General features: G+C 51.5%; 1 long non-coding RNA gene across 1 annotated transcript in view; it reads left to right on the top strand.

The window, feature by feature from the left end:
• Positions 1 to 339: 339 nt before the first annotated feature.
• Positions 340 to 13841, top strand: part of LOC116972294 — an 85660-nt gene continuing 72158 nt past the window's right edge. Inside the window, exon 1 of the long non-coding RNA XR_004411762.1 lies at positions 340 to 580. This is a non-coding gene — a long non-coding RNA (uncharacterized LOC116972294). The remainder of the gene's footprint in view (positions 581 to 13841) is intronic.

A 13841-nucleotide genomic window follows, 5' to 3' on the forward strand; every position in this document is an offset into this window, starting at 1 on the left:
CATTCTAAATTACTCTCCAATGCAATCCTTTTTCACACATCTCTCAGCCCATATTGTTTTGTTCAGTTTATTGCACTTCGCTGTTTATTAATCCTGGACCGCAAGCATAAACGTTCGAGGTTATCAGTTTGTGATATATGTTCCTTTAATTACTTTAAAAAAATTAAATGGCAGGAAACATAAGACCTATTCTGTTCTGGCTTAATCAGGAATTGTACATTTTTAGAACCCATTTCATTTTTTTCATCTTCCCAAGGCAGTTAGACTTCATCCATAATTAATATGGATGTAGATGAGCTGCATGACAGAAGCAGCAGGCAAGGGTAGAGCCAGCTCAGAGGTCACTCCAGTCATATCCACCAGCTTCTTTTCAGCATCAAGGATTTAACTGATTCCTTCCTGTCATTTGGCAGCATTGTGGTGTGTGCTGGATTATGTCAGTACATCGGATTCGATTACAATGAATCACCGCACACTTTAAAAATTGAGCGTAACCAAAATCTTGAACTGTTTGACAGAGGAAGCCGATTTTGAATGTCATGTATTTTCGTCCGACCGATGACCTCTTAGGAAAAGGCAGGTCAGTTACGTCGTGAGCTTATATTTTCTAATCAAATTATTCATCAGTTTTAATATTTGTAGCCGAGCACTCGATGGGTGACAGTCTGTTTTACACTTGTCCATTTTTTTCTTTGCATTAAGATCAAGTGTATTGCTCAGTGGGAACAACCCAAATTAATCCACTGTTGTGAAGTTCCAGGTTTGTGCACTAGCTTGCCCAAATCAGTTAATTTCAGCCAGGGTGGCATTTTTATCTTATGACTGGCTTCAGTTCTTCTTGATAGTAGAACATCGAACATAGAGCATAGAACAGTGCAGCACAGGAGGGGGCCCTTCAGCCCACAATGTTTGTGCTGAACATGATGCCAAGTTAAACTGATCTCCTCTGTCTGTAGGTGATCCATATCCTTCTATTCCCTGCACTTGTATGTGCCCATCTAAAAGCCTCTTCAACACCACTATTGTATCTGCCTCCACCACTACCCCTGACAATGTGTTCCAGGGCCCCACTATTCGCTGCCCTGCACAACTCTATTAAACTTTTCACTTCTCACCTTACAGCTATGCCCTCTAATGTTGGACATTTCCACCCAGAGAAAAAGCTTCTGACTGTCTACCCTATCTATGCCTCCCATAATTTTACATTCTTCTGTCGTCTCCCCTCAACCTCCGATGGGTCTGGTCTGGTGCATGAAGGAGCATTCCAAAGAACGTCCTATGGCCTCCGAACTCTGTTCAAACCAATATAATTTGTGGTGAAAGCACTAGAAATCTAATCCTAGGGTCAATGAGGAAGAGGAAGAATGAAATAAGGGGAAAGAAAGTAGGTGATCTTTATCACACCATGACATTGCAAATCCCATATAAAAGACTAGTTAGCAATACTGAGGTCTAAGGAATAAACGAGTCAAAGACAGCATTGAAACAAAATTGGCTTTAGGATGGAAAGCAGAGAATCATGGTGAATGGTTGTTTTATAAACAAAAAAATGTTATGGAGTCATAGAGTGGTACAGCACGGTAACCTTTGACCCTTCACATTTGGGTTCAATCCCGATTACGGGTGCTGTCTGTACGGAGTTTGTACGTTCTCCCCGTGACCTGCCTGGTTTTTCTCCGAGATCTTTGGTTTCCACCCCCATTCCAAAGACGTACAGGTTTATAGGTTAATTGGCTTGGTAAATGTAAAAATTGTCCCTAGTTGGTGTAGGATAGTGTTAATGTGCGGGGATCGCTGGTCAGCGCGGACCCGGTGGGCCGAAGGGCCTGTTTCCGTGCTGTATCTCTAAACAAAACTAAACATCCATGGTGATCTTTTGCTCATCTATTCTCATCCCATTTGCCCATTTCAGGACATTTATGATCTCCAGGGGTAAATGCTAGAACCACTGTTTTATTTAGAATGTCCATTAATAATAGGAGACCAGGAGAAAATTTCAAACGTTATTGGTGAGTAATGAGGTGAATAGAAATATATTGCATGGGGACACAGATTAGTAGGCTGACAGAATGGCAAGAAAGCGGCTGGTGAAATTTAATGCGGAAAGCTGTAACACAATGCATTTTGGCAGAAAGAAATGAGTGACAATGAAGAAAAAATAGCATGTTTCTAAAGGGTGCTGGATGTACACATACCTTGAAAGTGATAGTCAATTAAGCTTTTGTGAGCCTGGGCTTCATAGTTAGAGCAAAGAGTTCAGTGGCCTCCATAATGTTTGGGATAAAGACCTATCATTTATTTATTTTCTTCTGTTCTCCACAATTTGAGATTGTAATAGAAAAATCACATGTGGCTAAAGTGCACATTGTCAGATTTTAATAAAGGCCATTTTTACACATTTTGTTGTCAGGAACTCCTTCAGGAACAACAGATAGACAAAAAAACTGGAGTAACTCAGTGGGTCAGACAGCATCTCTGAAGAAAAAGAATAGGTGACGTTTCAGACTACCTGCTGAGTTACTCCAGCTTTTTGTGTCCATCTTTGGTTTAAACCAGTATCTACAGTTCATTCCTACACATTCCTTCTGAACAGCAGTAGTTCAATCTTTAATCAGACTGGACTGAACTTTATCTTGCACTAAATGTCACTCTCTTTATACTGCATCTGTTCTGTGAACTGCTTTATTGTAATCATTTATAATCTTTCCACTGACTGGATAGCACGTAACAAAAGCTTCTCACTGTACCCTGGTCCATATGACAATAAACTAAACTAATCTAAGAAAAACTAAACTAAGCTGAAAACAACTTATGAAAGGAATCCAGATTGACACTTAGGAGTAAGTTCTCCACTTCTTGCACTTGAGAAAATCTTTTCAACGCTTTCTCTGGAATTTTCATGTTGTTTCTAAAGTGTGGTGACCAGAACTTGGTGTAAAGTTCCAGCTTTGATCTGACCTAAGAATAAATTAAATTCCAGGAGGAGAACAGGGGGAGGGAACTGAGTAGTATGTTCTATATAAAGCCAGCATGGACTCAATGGGTCTATGAGCTTCTTCTCTGTTATGACAAATGTATGATTTCTATACCAGTATGGATGTTGAAATTTAGCCGTGTTGGGGCAACAGAATATGACAACTAATAGAAGAATGGAGCTTCAGGGGACTTCAATCTTTAATCTGACCGCTTCTTACCATTATATACTTCTTCCAAGGATTTCAGTGTTATCATTCTGTTTGTTGAAATCAATAAATCATGAGCTAAGGTTGAACCATTGCTGATATCCGCTTCTGATTTCCACTATCTTCACTATTTTCTGTCCTCTGGACTCATTTTGTGTCTTTGTCTAAATGTGAGTTCATACCACCCCATCAAGGCATTGGCTTTGCTGGTGGCCCATATACATTTGCATTTACCCAGAATTTGTCCTGGTAACATCACCTGCCCCATAATCAGCTGCTATCCAATCTTTATGATCCAAACTGATCACTTGCCAATGATCTGATTAGATTTTATTCCACACTCCACTTATCAGGTTATCAATTCGGTAGAAGAAATGGAAAGGCAGAGTATTTTTTGTGGCAAAAGATTGGAAGGTGATCAGAGGAACCCAGGTATCCTTGTAGAAAAATCACTGAAAGTTAAGGGGCTGTCCCACTTGTGCGACCTAATCCACGAGTTCTGGCGAGTTTACCCTCGACTCATACTCGCAGCATGTTTGACACGAGGTCGTAGGAGGTCTTTGTAACTCTGCTTCGTGCTCGAGAGTAGTCCTCGTGCACTCGAGGCCTCAGCGAGGATGCAGCATATTTTTCAACATGTTGAAAAATGCCCCCGAGTAATAAAAGGTCGCTATGGAAAAAATCGATAATTTTTTACTCGTAGGTTTAGTCGTAGTAAGTCATAGTAGGTCGTCATGTTAGTCGTAGGTAATCGAGGGTAGTCGAAGGTAGATAGTCTTCATCACAGTCAAAGGGAGGTCGAAGGAGATCGAAGGAGGTCATCTTCACTCTCCACTATTCAGTCTCCAATTTTCCCGAAGTTAGTCGTAGCTAGTCGAAGCTGGCCTTCAACATAGTCGAAGAAGGTCGAAGGAGGTCTTCTACATAGTTGAAGGAGATCTTCAACATGACATTTTTTCGAACTCTCCTAAACTCTTCTAAACTCGCCAATTAGGTCGCCCAAGTGGGACAACCCTTTTAATGCCTCAATACAGCATTCAGTTAAGAAAGCAACCAGTATGTTGGTCTTTACTGTCAGAGCATTTGATTACAAGGGTAAAGTAGGACTCCTTTATGAGTAATAGCCCTGTCCCATGGTACGAGTTCATTCCAAGAGCTCTCCCGAGTTTTAAAAAAAATCAAACTCGTGGTAAGCACGGAGAATGAACGTAGCGGGTATGTCGGTGTTCGGGGACATCTCTTAGCAGCTCGTAATGCTAACGGCAGGTACTCGGGAAGACTCGCTAATGGCAGGTAAGCACGGGAAGACTCGTGAAGATTTTTCAACATGTTGAAAAATGTCCACGAGAGCCCCGAGTACCGACGAGTGGCCATTACCGTAAATCTCCGAGTTCGAATCAGGGCAAACTCGGGAGAGCTCTTGGAATGAACTCGTACCGTGGGACAGGGCTTTAAGAGGACTAGTGTAGATGGGACTTGTTGGTTGGTGTGGGAAAGTTGGGCCGGTGGGCCTGTTTCCATGCTGTATGACTCTATGGCCCTATGTCATACTGCAATTATATAGGGTCCTTGTGAAATTGCACTTGCAATTGGAATCCCTCCCTAAGGAAGGATAAAGATGCAAAAGAGGGGCAGTGGGGGTGGAGGGTCAAGGTTCACCAAACTGATATGGGACACTTATTATCCCCCGGACACTTATTATCACTTATTATTATTTATTTAAATCATTTGCTATGTCGCTCTTCCAGGGAGATGCTAAATGCATTTCGTTGTCTCTGTACTGTACACTGACAATGACAATTAAAATTGAATCTGAATCTGAATCTGAATCTGATGGGAAGATTGTCCTTTAAGAGGAAATCAAGGAGCCTAGGCTTGTGCTCCAGAGTTTAGATGAATGAGGGGTGATCTTATTAAAGCACACAAACTGCAGTAGAGATGTGACAAGTTAGTTGAAGCGATGGTCTTTCCATTAATTAGAAGCAGGGGTCTCTCTCAAAACACAAGGCCAGCCAGTTAGGACTGAGATTGGGAGGAAATTCTTCACCTATTCGGTCGAGAATTTTAGGAATTATCTACCAATGAGGGATGTGGCTTCCAGGTATTAAAGGAATTGAGGGATGTGGAGTTAAGGCAGCCGAGTGCCACTGACGTAAAAAATCAGCTATGAATTTATTGAATGGCAGAACAGTCTCAAGGGCTGAAAGACCGCTTCCTGCTTTACTTTCTTATGTTCTTATGTCCTGTCAAAATCCCAGGCTGTTCAGTTTGAAATGACCCTCAGTCTTTTCTCTAACCATCGTGAAAAAACCACGAACAGCTGCTATCATTCCCCTGTGTATTTTCTGTGAGGAGCTTGTATTGGCAAAGCTCAGTGGTGATATATTTACATAACTGCACCACCTGGTTGAAAAAATAATCTCTAGTTTCTTTCATATCTTGTGAATAAAGGAAAATGATTCAGATCCTCACAGGATGAAAGAGAACACGCCTTTACTCTTTACGTCTTGCTGATGGATTAATCATAGAAATTCTTTTTCTGGGAATTATAGAAAGTGGAAACACTCAGAATGGACAGATGCGATTGAAAACTCTCTCCACTGCTTCCACTTCAATAAAAAATATGCAAGACAAATTATCGGACAACTATAATGATTGTTTTGGTAATATTCCAATGTTTTAGTATTTTGTCTAAATCATTCATTAAAAACTTTAAATTACTGAGGAAAAATGCCAAATAAATAATGAAGCTCAGCTAATCTTCACATTATGCAGTGCCACAGGTTGATGCTATAAACGAGACAAACTGTTAAAAACAAGGCAAGAGAGGGGCCAATGTCAGGGAACGAAATGTGGAAAAGCCAATAGTCACTGGTGCCATGAGCATTTTGAAACACAAATGGAAACATGAAAGTGTTTTTACGTTTTGTTTTAGTTCAGAGATACAGCATGGAAACAGGCATTTCAGCCCACCATGTCCACACTGACCATCAATCATCCCTTCTCAATAGTTCCATGTTATCCCACTGTCTCATCCACTCCCCACACATGAGGGGCAATTACAGAGGCCAATTAACCTACAAATCTGCACGTCTTTCGGATGTGAGAGGAAACAGGAGCACCCGGGGGAAACCCATGTGGTCACAGGGAGAAAATGCAAACTCCACACAGGCAGTACCCGAGGTCAGGACTGAACCCAGGTCTCTGGCGCTGTGAGATGGCAGTTCTACCAGCTGTGACACTGTTTTATATGATATAGAAAAATAATCTGGGAATCAACTGCCCTTTTTAATATCTTGTCTTTGTGGATGGTAGTAGAGCTGTTTCTTCAAGTAAATTCACTGCTGATTTTTCTCAATTCAACTGGGCATGTCAATTTATCGTATTGAGTCAGGAACATTATGGGTTCACGCCTCTCTACAAATTGGAGCACCTAATCCAGGCTGATATTCCAGTGCTTTGCACAGTGGCGCAGCGGTAGAGTTGCTGCCTTACAGCGCCAGAGACCCTGGTTCGATCCTGACAACGGGTGCCTGTACGGAGTTTGTATGTTCTCCCTGTAACTGTGTGGGATATGGCGAGCCAGCCTGTCTCCTTTAAATGATGACTGACTTAAATGCTCAACCCACCCACTGTTGGGTCCAAGTATTGGGGATGCAGATGAAAAATAAATTGCTCACTCCCCACCACTGCAACTACTACCGCAAAGTGTTGGTGGAGCTCAGCAGGTCAGGCAGCATCCATGGAGGGAAATGGATAGACTACATTTTGGGTTGGGACCTTTTTTCAGATTCCTGACCCAAAACACCAGCACTTGCAAACAATTTTTAACACCCAAGCGTGGGCACAAAACTAGTTCCAGTAGAAGTCACTGAATTGGCAATTAAGAGCTGGAATCCATTATTATATTCCTTTTAGGGGTGGCACAGTTGCGCAGCAGTAGAATTGTTGCCTTAGAGGCACCAGTGATCTGGGTTTGATCCTGACTGCAGGTGCTGTCTGTATTGAGTTTGTAGATTTTCCTTGTAACCGCGTGGGTTTTCTCCGGTGCTCTGGTTTCCTCCCATGCTCAAAAGACGTGCAGGTTTGTGGATTTGGTAAAATTGTAAATTGTCCCTAGTGTGTCGGATAGTGCTAATGAATGGAATGATTGCTGGTCTGCGCAGACTCGGTGGGCTGAAAGGCCTGTTCTCTAAAGTCTAAAGTGCAGCTTGGTTTTGCTGGAGACAGCAGCATCGATGTCACTGCCTTGGCAGAGGTCAGCTAGCCCGAGCCTAAATGGCTCCAGCTCATGATATTGCCAACTCTCAGCTCAGCTTTACAACATTGGCCCTGGCTCACAGAGGGAGAAGCCTAATGCTGTTCTGAACAAAGAGGAAATTGTTATTTAACCTGCATAAATATCTCTCACACCAAGCCAGTCGCACAACTAAATAAATGCTGTTGGGTGTAACCTGAACAGGTTGCATGCGTGACTAAGATGCTGGAGATAAAATCGATGCCTTAAAGTTAGCAGGGACTTACGACAGCCTGTATTTATGGGAGAAGATAGAGGGGGAGGGGTTATAGTTGGAGGCAGGCAGTCCTGAAGAACAAGTTGAGGGGCTGTCGAGCTGTCTGCTCAGGAATGGTGTGAGAAAGAAGCCTTGTATGAATGAGGTGCATTGAACTGAAACAGCAGTCAGCTGAAGGGCACTGGGAAAGCAGTGAGCTGCTCAGCGTCGAACAGATGTAGTCTATAGATCTTTCGGCTTTGGTCGGCACAAAAGGAATGTTATCAGGTTCACTTATCAGGAAAGAAAAATATTAGCAAAGGAAACCCTAAGAAGGAAGTGAGCAGCAACTCACATGCACTTTGCAGCTGTTGTTCGAACCCACCCCCACAACCCCATCCCACCAACTGTGCTGGTCTGCAATTGATTCACTAATTGAATTTACTAATCTTTCAACATTTGCTGCTTCTTTGGAACACCAACGTTAGCACAGGCTGTACCAGGGAATAGAGTGACAGAGGAAAGTTATATTAATCAACATAAAACATTTAAACATCCTTTTGTTAACATCACAAGGGATCTATTGTGAATGCGCGCTGTCAATGTGCAAAAAGGAAAATGTCGTTCCACCATGGAATCAAAAGGCCAAAGACAAAACGTCTAAAAATTAACATTAGCCAGAGAGTAATACAAAACTGTAATTTAATCTCGGAGTTCAAATGACAATAATCAGCTTTGCTCTTGATGTCAATGACATCATTTGAGCCCTTGACTTACATTACAAGCTTGCTGCTCATTATTATTTTCTATTTATAAAACAAAGATCACTTCAACATGCTGGAAAACACAAGCCCAATGTTTTTGACCTTTACCCTGCCCCCCTCTCAAAATGTCTGTTCCTTGGTACGGAATATCAGGCAAAGAGTTGGGTGTGATGGGCGGAAGGGGGAGGTGGTGGGTGTGCAGAGAGCAGCGTGTTCGCATGGTCTGTGTCTCTTTATGTTGCTCAGGGTTTTTGAAACTGCCCTGAAGTGGTTGAGAGGGTCAGCAGTGCAGTGTTAATGAGGTAGGTGGAAATGTCCCCCCCTCCCCCCTTCCCATTCCCCCCTCCCGTGCACTGCCTCAGCTTCCTGTGATTGCACTTTGAGGGCACCTACGAATAGGGAAAAAGGCCTGAGGCCTGACAAACAGTTACTTGGACGACTTTTCCTGGCTGGAGGGCAGGCCGACACTGAGGCACGACTGTTTAATCATAATGGTCTATCAAATGAGAGCGGAGCTTAGTTTGGACAGGAGCACGATCTTTAAAAGCAGCTGTGTTTACACGTCAGGACAAAGAGGTGGAGAGTAGCCAACAGAATGTACAGACGGCAGAGAGTACGAAGAAAGACTTGCATTTACACTACGTTCTTTAAAAATTCACAGCTCACATCAAGGCCCCAACAATCTACCCTGAGAGAAGGACCAAATGAGCTGAGATTTTAGTTGGAGACAGGAGAGACTGCAGTAGCTGGAATGTGGAATGAAAGGGGAGCAGCCCAGCGGGTCACGCAGCATCTGTGGAGGAAGAAGAACAGAATGATTTGGGTCAAGACCCTACATTTATTTTTAGTTTAGTATAGTTTAGAGATATAGCATAGGAATAGGTCCTTGGACCCACCGAATCCATGCCGTTCAGCGATCCCCATATATTAGCACTATCCTCTTCACTAGGGAAATGTAAAATCTGTACCAAAGCCAATTAACCAACAAGCTTGCGTCGTGGGAGTGTGAGTGGAAACTGGACCACCTGGGGAAAACTCACACAGTCATGGGCAGAATGTACTAACTCCACACAGACAGCAGCTGTATTCAGGATCGACTCTGGTGCTGTAAGGCAGCAACTCTACTGCTGTGCCACCGTGCCACAGTGCCACCGTGCTGCCGTGCCACCGTGCTGCCGTGCCACTGTGCCTCCTTGCTGCCGTGCCACCATGCCACCGTGCTGCCGTGCCACCGTGCCACCGTGCTGCCGTGCCACCGTGCCACCGTGCCGCCGTGCCACCGTGCCGCCGTGCCACCGTGCCGCCGTGCTGCCGTACCACCGTGCCGCCGTGCTGCCGTGCTGCCGTGCCACCGTGCCACTGTACTGCCATGCTGCCGTGCCACCGTGCCACCGTGCTGCCATGCTGCCGTGCCACCGTGCTGCCGTGCCACAGTGCCATCGTGCCTCCGTGCTGCCGTGCCACCGTGCCACCGTGCTGCCGTGCCACCGTGCCGCCGTGTTGCCGTGCCACCGTGCCACCATGCTGCCGTGCCGTGCCACCGTGCTGCCATGCCACCGTGCTGCCGTGCCGCCGTGCCACTGTGCTGCCGTGCCACCGTGCTGCCGTGCCACAGTGCCACCGTGCCGCCATGCTGCCGTGCCACAGTGCCGCCGTGCCACCGTGCTGCCGTGCCACAGTGCCACCGTGCTGCCGTGCTGCCGTGCCACAGTGCCACCATGCCACCGTGCTGCCGTGCCACCATGCTGCCGTGCTGCCGTGCCACATTGCCACCATGCCACCGTGCTGCCGTGCCACGTGCTGCCGTGCCACAGTGCTGACGTGCCACCGTGCCACCGTGCCACCGTGCCGCCGTGCCCCCGTGCTGCCGTGCCACAGTGCCACCGTGCTGCCGTGCTGCCGTGCCACAGTGCCACCATGCCACCGTGCTGCCATGCCATAGTGCCACCGTGCTGCCGTGCTGCCATGCCACAGTGCCACCGCGCTGCCGTGCCCCCGTGCTGCCATGCCATAGTGCCACCGTGCTGCCGTGCTGCCGTGCCACTGTGCTGCCGTGCCACCGTGCTGCCGTGCCACAGTGCCACGTGCCACCGTGCTGCCGTGCCACAGTGCCACCGTGCCGCCGTGCCACTGTGCCGCCGTGCCACTGTGCTGCCGTGCCACCGTGCTGCCGTGCCATAGTGCCACCGTGCCACTGTGCTGCCGTGCCACCGTGCTGCCGTGCCACAGTGCCACCGTGCCGCCGTGCCACCGTGCTGCCGTGCCACAGTGCCACCGTGCTGCCGTGCTGCCGTGCCACAGTGCCGCCGTGCTGCCGTGCCGCCGTGCTGCCGTGCCACAGTGCTGCCGTGCTGCCGTGCCACCATGCCACCATGCTGCCGTGCCCCCGTGCTGCCGTGCCACAGTGCCACCGTGCTGCCGTGCCACCGTGCTGCCGTGCCGCCGTGCCGCCATGCCACCGTGCCACAGTGCCACCATGCTGCCGTGCCACCGTGCCACAGTGCCACCGTGCTGCCGTACCACCGTGCTGCCGTGCCACAGTGCCACCGTGCTGCCGTGCCACAGTGCCACCGTGCTGCCATGCCACCGTGCTGCCGTGCTGCCGTGCCTCCGTGCTGCCGTGCCACAGTGCCACCGTGCCACAGTGCCACCGTGCCACAGTGCCACCGTGCCACTGTGCTGCCGTGCCACCGTGCCGCTGTGCCACAGTGCCTCCGTGCTGCCGTGCCACCATGCTGCCATGCCACCGTGCCGCCGTGCTGCCGTGCTACCATGCCACCGTGCTGCCGTGCCACAGTGCCACCGTGCTGCCGTGCCACCGTGCCATCATGCCACCGTGCCGCCATGCCACAGTGCCTCCGTGCTGCCGTGCCACCGTGCTGCCGTGCCGCCATCATGCCACCGTGCTGCCGTACCACAGTGCTACCGTGCTGCCGTGCCACCGTGTTGCCGTGCCACTGTGCCATCATGCCACCATGCTGCCGTGCCACCGTGCCACTGTGCTGCCGTGCCACCGCCATCATGCCACCGTGCCACCGTGCCACAGTGCCTCCGTGCTGCCGTGCCACCGTGCCACCGTGTGCCGTGCCACCGTGCTGCCGTGCCACCGTGCTGCCGTGCCACAGTGCCTCCGTGCTGCCGTGCCACTGTGCCACCGTGCTGCCATGCCACAGTGCCGCCGTGCCACTGTGCTGCCGTGCCACCGTGCTGCCGTGCCACAGTGCCACCGTGCTGCTGTGCCACCATGCCACCGTGCCACCGTGCTACCGTGCTGCCGTGCCACCATGCCGCCGTGCCACCGTGCTGCCGTGCCATAGTGCCACCGTGCTGCCATGCTGCCGTGCCACAGTGCCACCATGCCACCGTGCCACCATGCTGCCGTGCCACCGTGCTGCCGTGCCACAGTGCTGCCGTGCTGCCGTGCCACCGTGCCACCGTGCTGCCGTGCCCCCGTGCTGCCGTGCCACGTGCTGCCGTGCCACCGTGTTGCCGTGCCGCCGTGCCACCGTGCCACAGTGCAACCGTGCTGCCGTACCACCGTGCTGCCGTGCCACAGTGCCACCGTGCTGCCGTGCCACAGTGCCACCGTGCTGCCATGCCACCGTGCTGCCGTGCTGCCGTGCCTCCATGCTGCCGTGCTGCCATGCCACAGTGCCACCGTGCCACCATGCCACCGTGTCACCGTGCTGCCGTGCCACCGTGCCGCCGTGCCACAGTGCCTCCGTGCTGCCGTGCCACCGTGCTGCCGTGCCACCGTGCTGCCATGCCACCGTGCTGCCGTGCCACTGTGCCACCGTGCTGCCGTGCCACAATGCCTCCGTGCTGCCGTGCCACAGTGCCACCTGCTGCCGTGCCACTGTGCTGCCATGCCACTGTGCCGCCGTGCCACCGTGCCACTGTGCCACTGTGCCACCGTGCCACCGTGCTGCCGTGCCGCCATCGTGCCACCGTGCTGCCGTACCACAGTGCAACCGTGCTGCCGTGCCACCATGCTGCCGTGCCACTGTGCCATCATGCCACCATGCTGCCGTGCCACCGTGCCATCATGCCACCGTGCCACCGTGCCACAATGCCTCCGTGCTGCCGTGCCACCGTGCTGCCGTGCCACCGTGTGCCGTGCCACCGTGCTGCCGTGCCACCGTGCTGCCGTGCCACAGTGCCTCCGTGCTGCCGTGCCACAGTGCCACCGTGCCACCGTGCTGCCATGCCACCGTGCCGCCGTGCCACTGTGCTGCCGTGCCACCGTGCTGCCGTGCCACAGTGCCACCGTGCCACCGTGCTGCCGTGCCACCGTGCCACCGTGCCACCGTGCTGCCGTGCTGCCGTGCCACAGTGCCACCGTGCCGCCGTGCCACCGTGCTGCCGTGCCATAGTGCCACCGTGCTTCTGTGCCATAGTGCCATAGTGCCACCATGCCACCATGCCACCGTGCTGCCGTGCCATAGTGCCACCGTGCTGCCGTGCTGCCGTGCCATAGTGCCACCATGCCACCGTGCCACCATGCTGCCGTGCCACCGTGCTGCCGTGCCACAGTGCTGCCGTGCTGCCGTGCCACCGTGCCACCGTGCTGCCGTGCCCCCGTGCTGCCGTGCCACATGCTGCCGTGCCACCGTGCTGCCGTGCCGCCGTGCCACCGTGCCACAGTGCCACCGTGCTGCCGTACCACCGTGCTGCCGTGCCACAGTGCCACCGTGCTGCCGTGCCACAGTGCCACCGTGCTGCCATGCCACCATGCTGCCGTGCTGCCGTGCCTCCATGCTGCCGTGCTCCCATGCCACAGTGCCACCGTGCCACAGTGCCACCATGCCACCGTGTGACCGTGCTGCCATGCCACCGTGCCGCCGTGCCACAGTGCCTCCGTGCTGCCGTGCCACCGTGCTGCCGTGCCACCGTGCTGCCATGCCACCGTGCTGCCGTGCCACCGTGCCACCGTGCTGCCGTGCCACAATGCCTCCGTGCTGCCGTGCCACAGTGCCACCTGCTGCCTTGCCACCGTGCTGCCGTGCCACAATGCCTCCGTGCTGCCGTGCCACAGTGCCACCTGCTGCCGTGCCACCGTGCTGCCATGCCACTGTGCCGCCGTGCCACCGTGCCACTGTGCCACTGTGCCACCGTGCCACCGTGCTGCCGTGCCGCCATCGTGCCACCGTGCTGCCGTACCACAGTGCAACCGTGCTGCCGTGCCACCATGCTGCCGTGCCACCGTGCCATCATGCCACCATGCTGCCGTGCCACCGTGCCACTGTGCTGCCGTGCCATCGTGCCATCATGCCACCGTGCCGCCGTGCCACAATGCCTCCGTGCTGCCGTGCCACCGTGCTGCCGTGCCACCGTGTGCCGTGCCACCGTGCTGCCGTGCCACCGTGCTGCCGTGCCATAGTGCCTCCATGCTGCCGTGCCAC

Source organism: Amblyraja radiata, chromosome 4, assembly GCF_010909765.2.
Source record: "Amblyraja radiata isolate CabotCenter1 chromosome 4, sAmbRad1.1.pri, whole genome shotgun sequence".
Taxonomy (NCBI): domain Eukaryota; kingdom Metazoa; phylum Chordata; class Chondrichthyes; order Rajiformes; family Rajidae; genus Amblyraja; species Amblyraja radiata.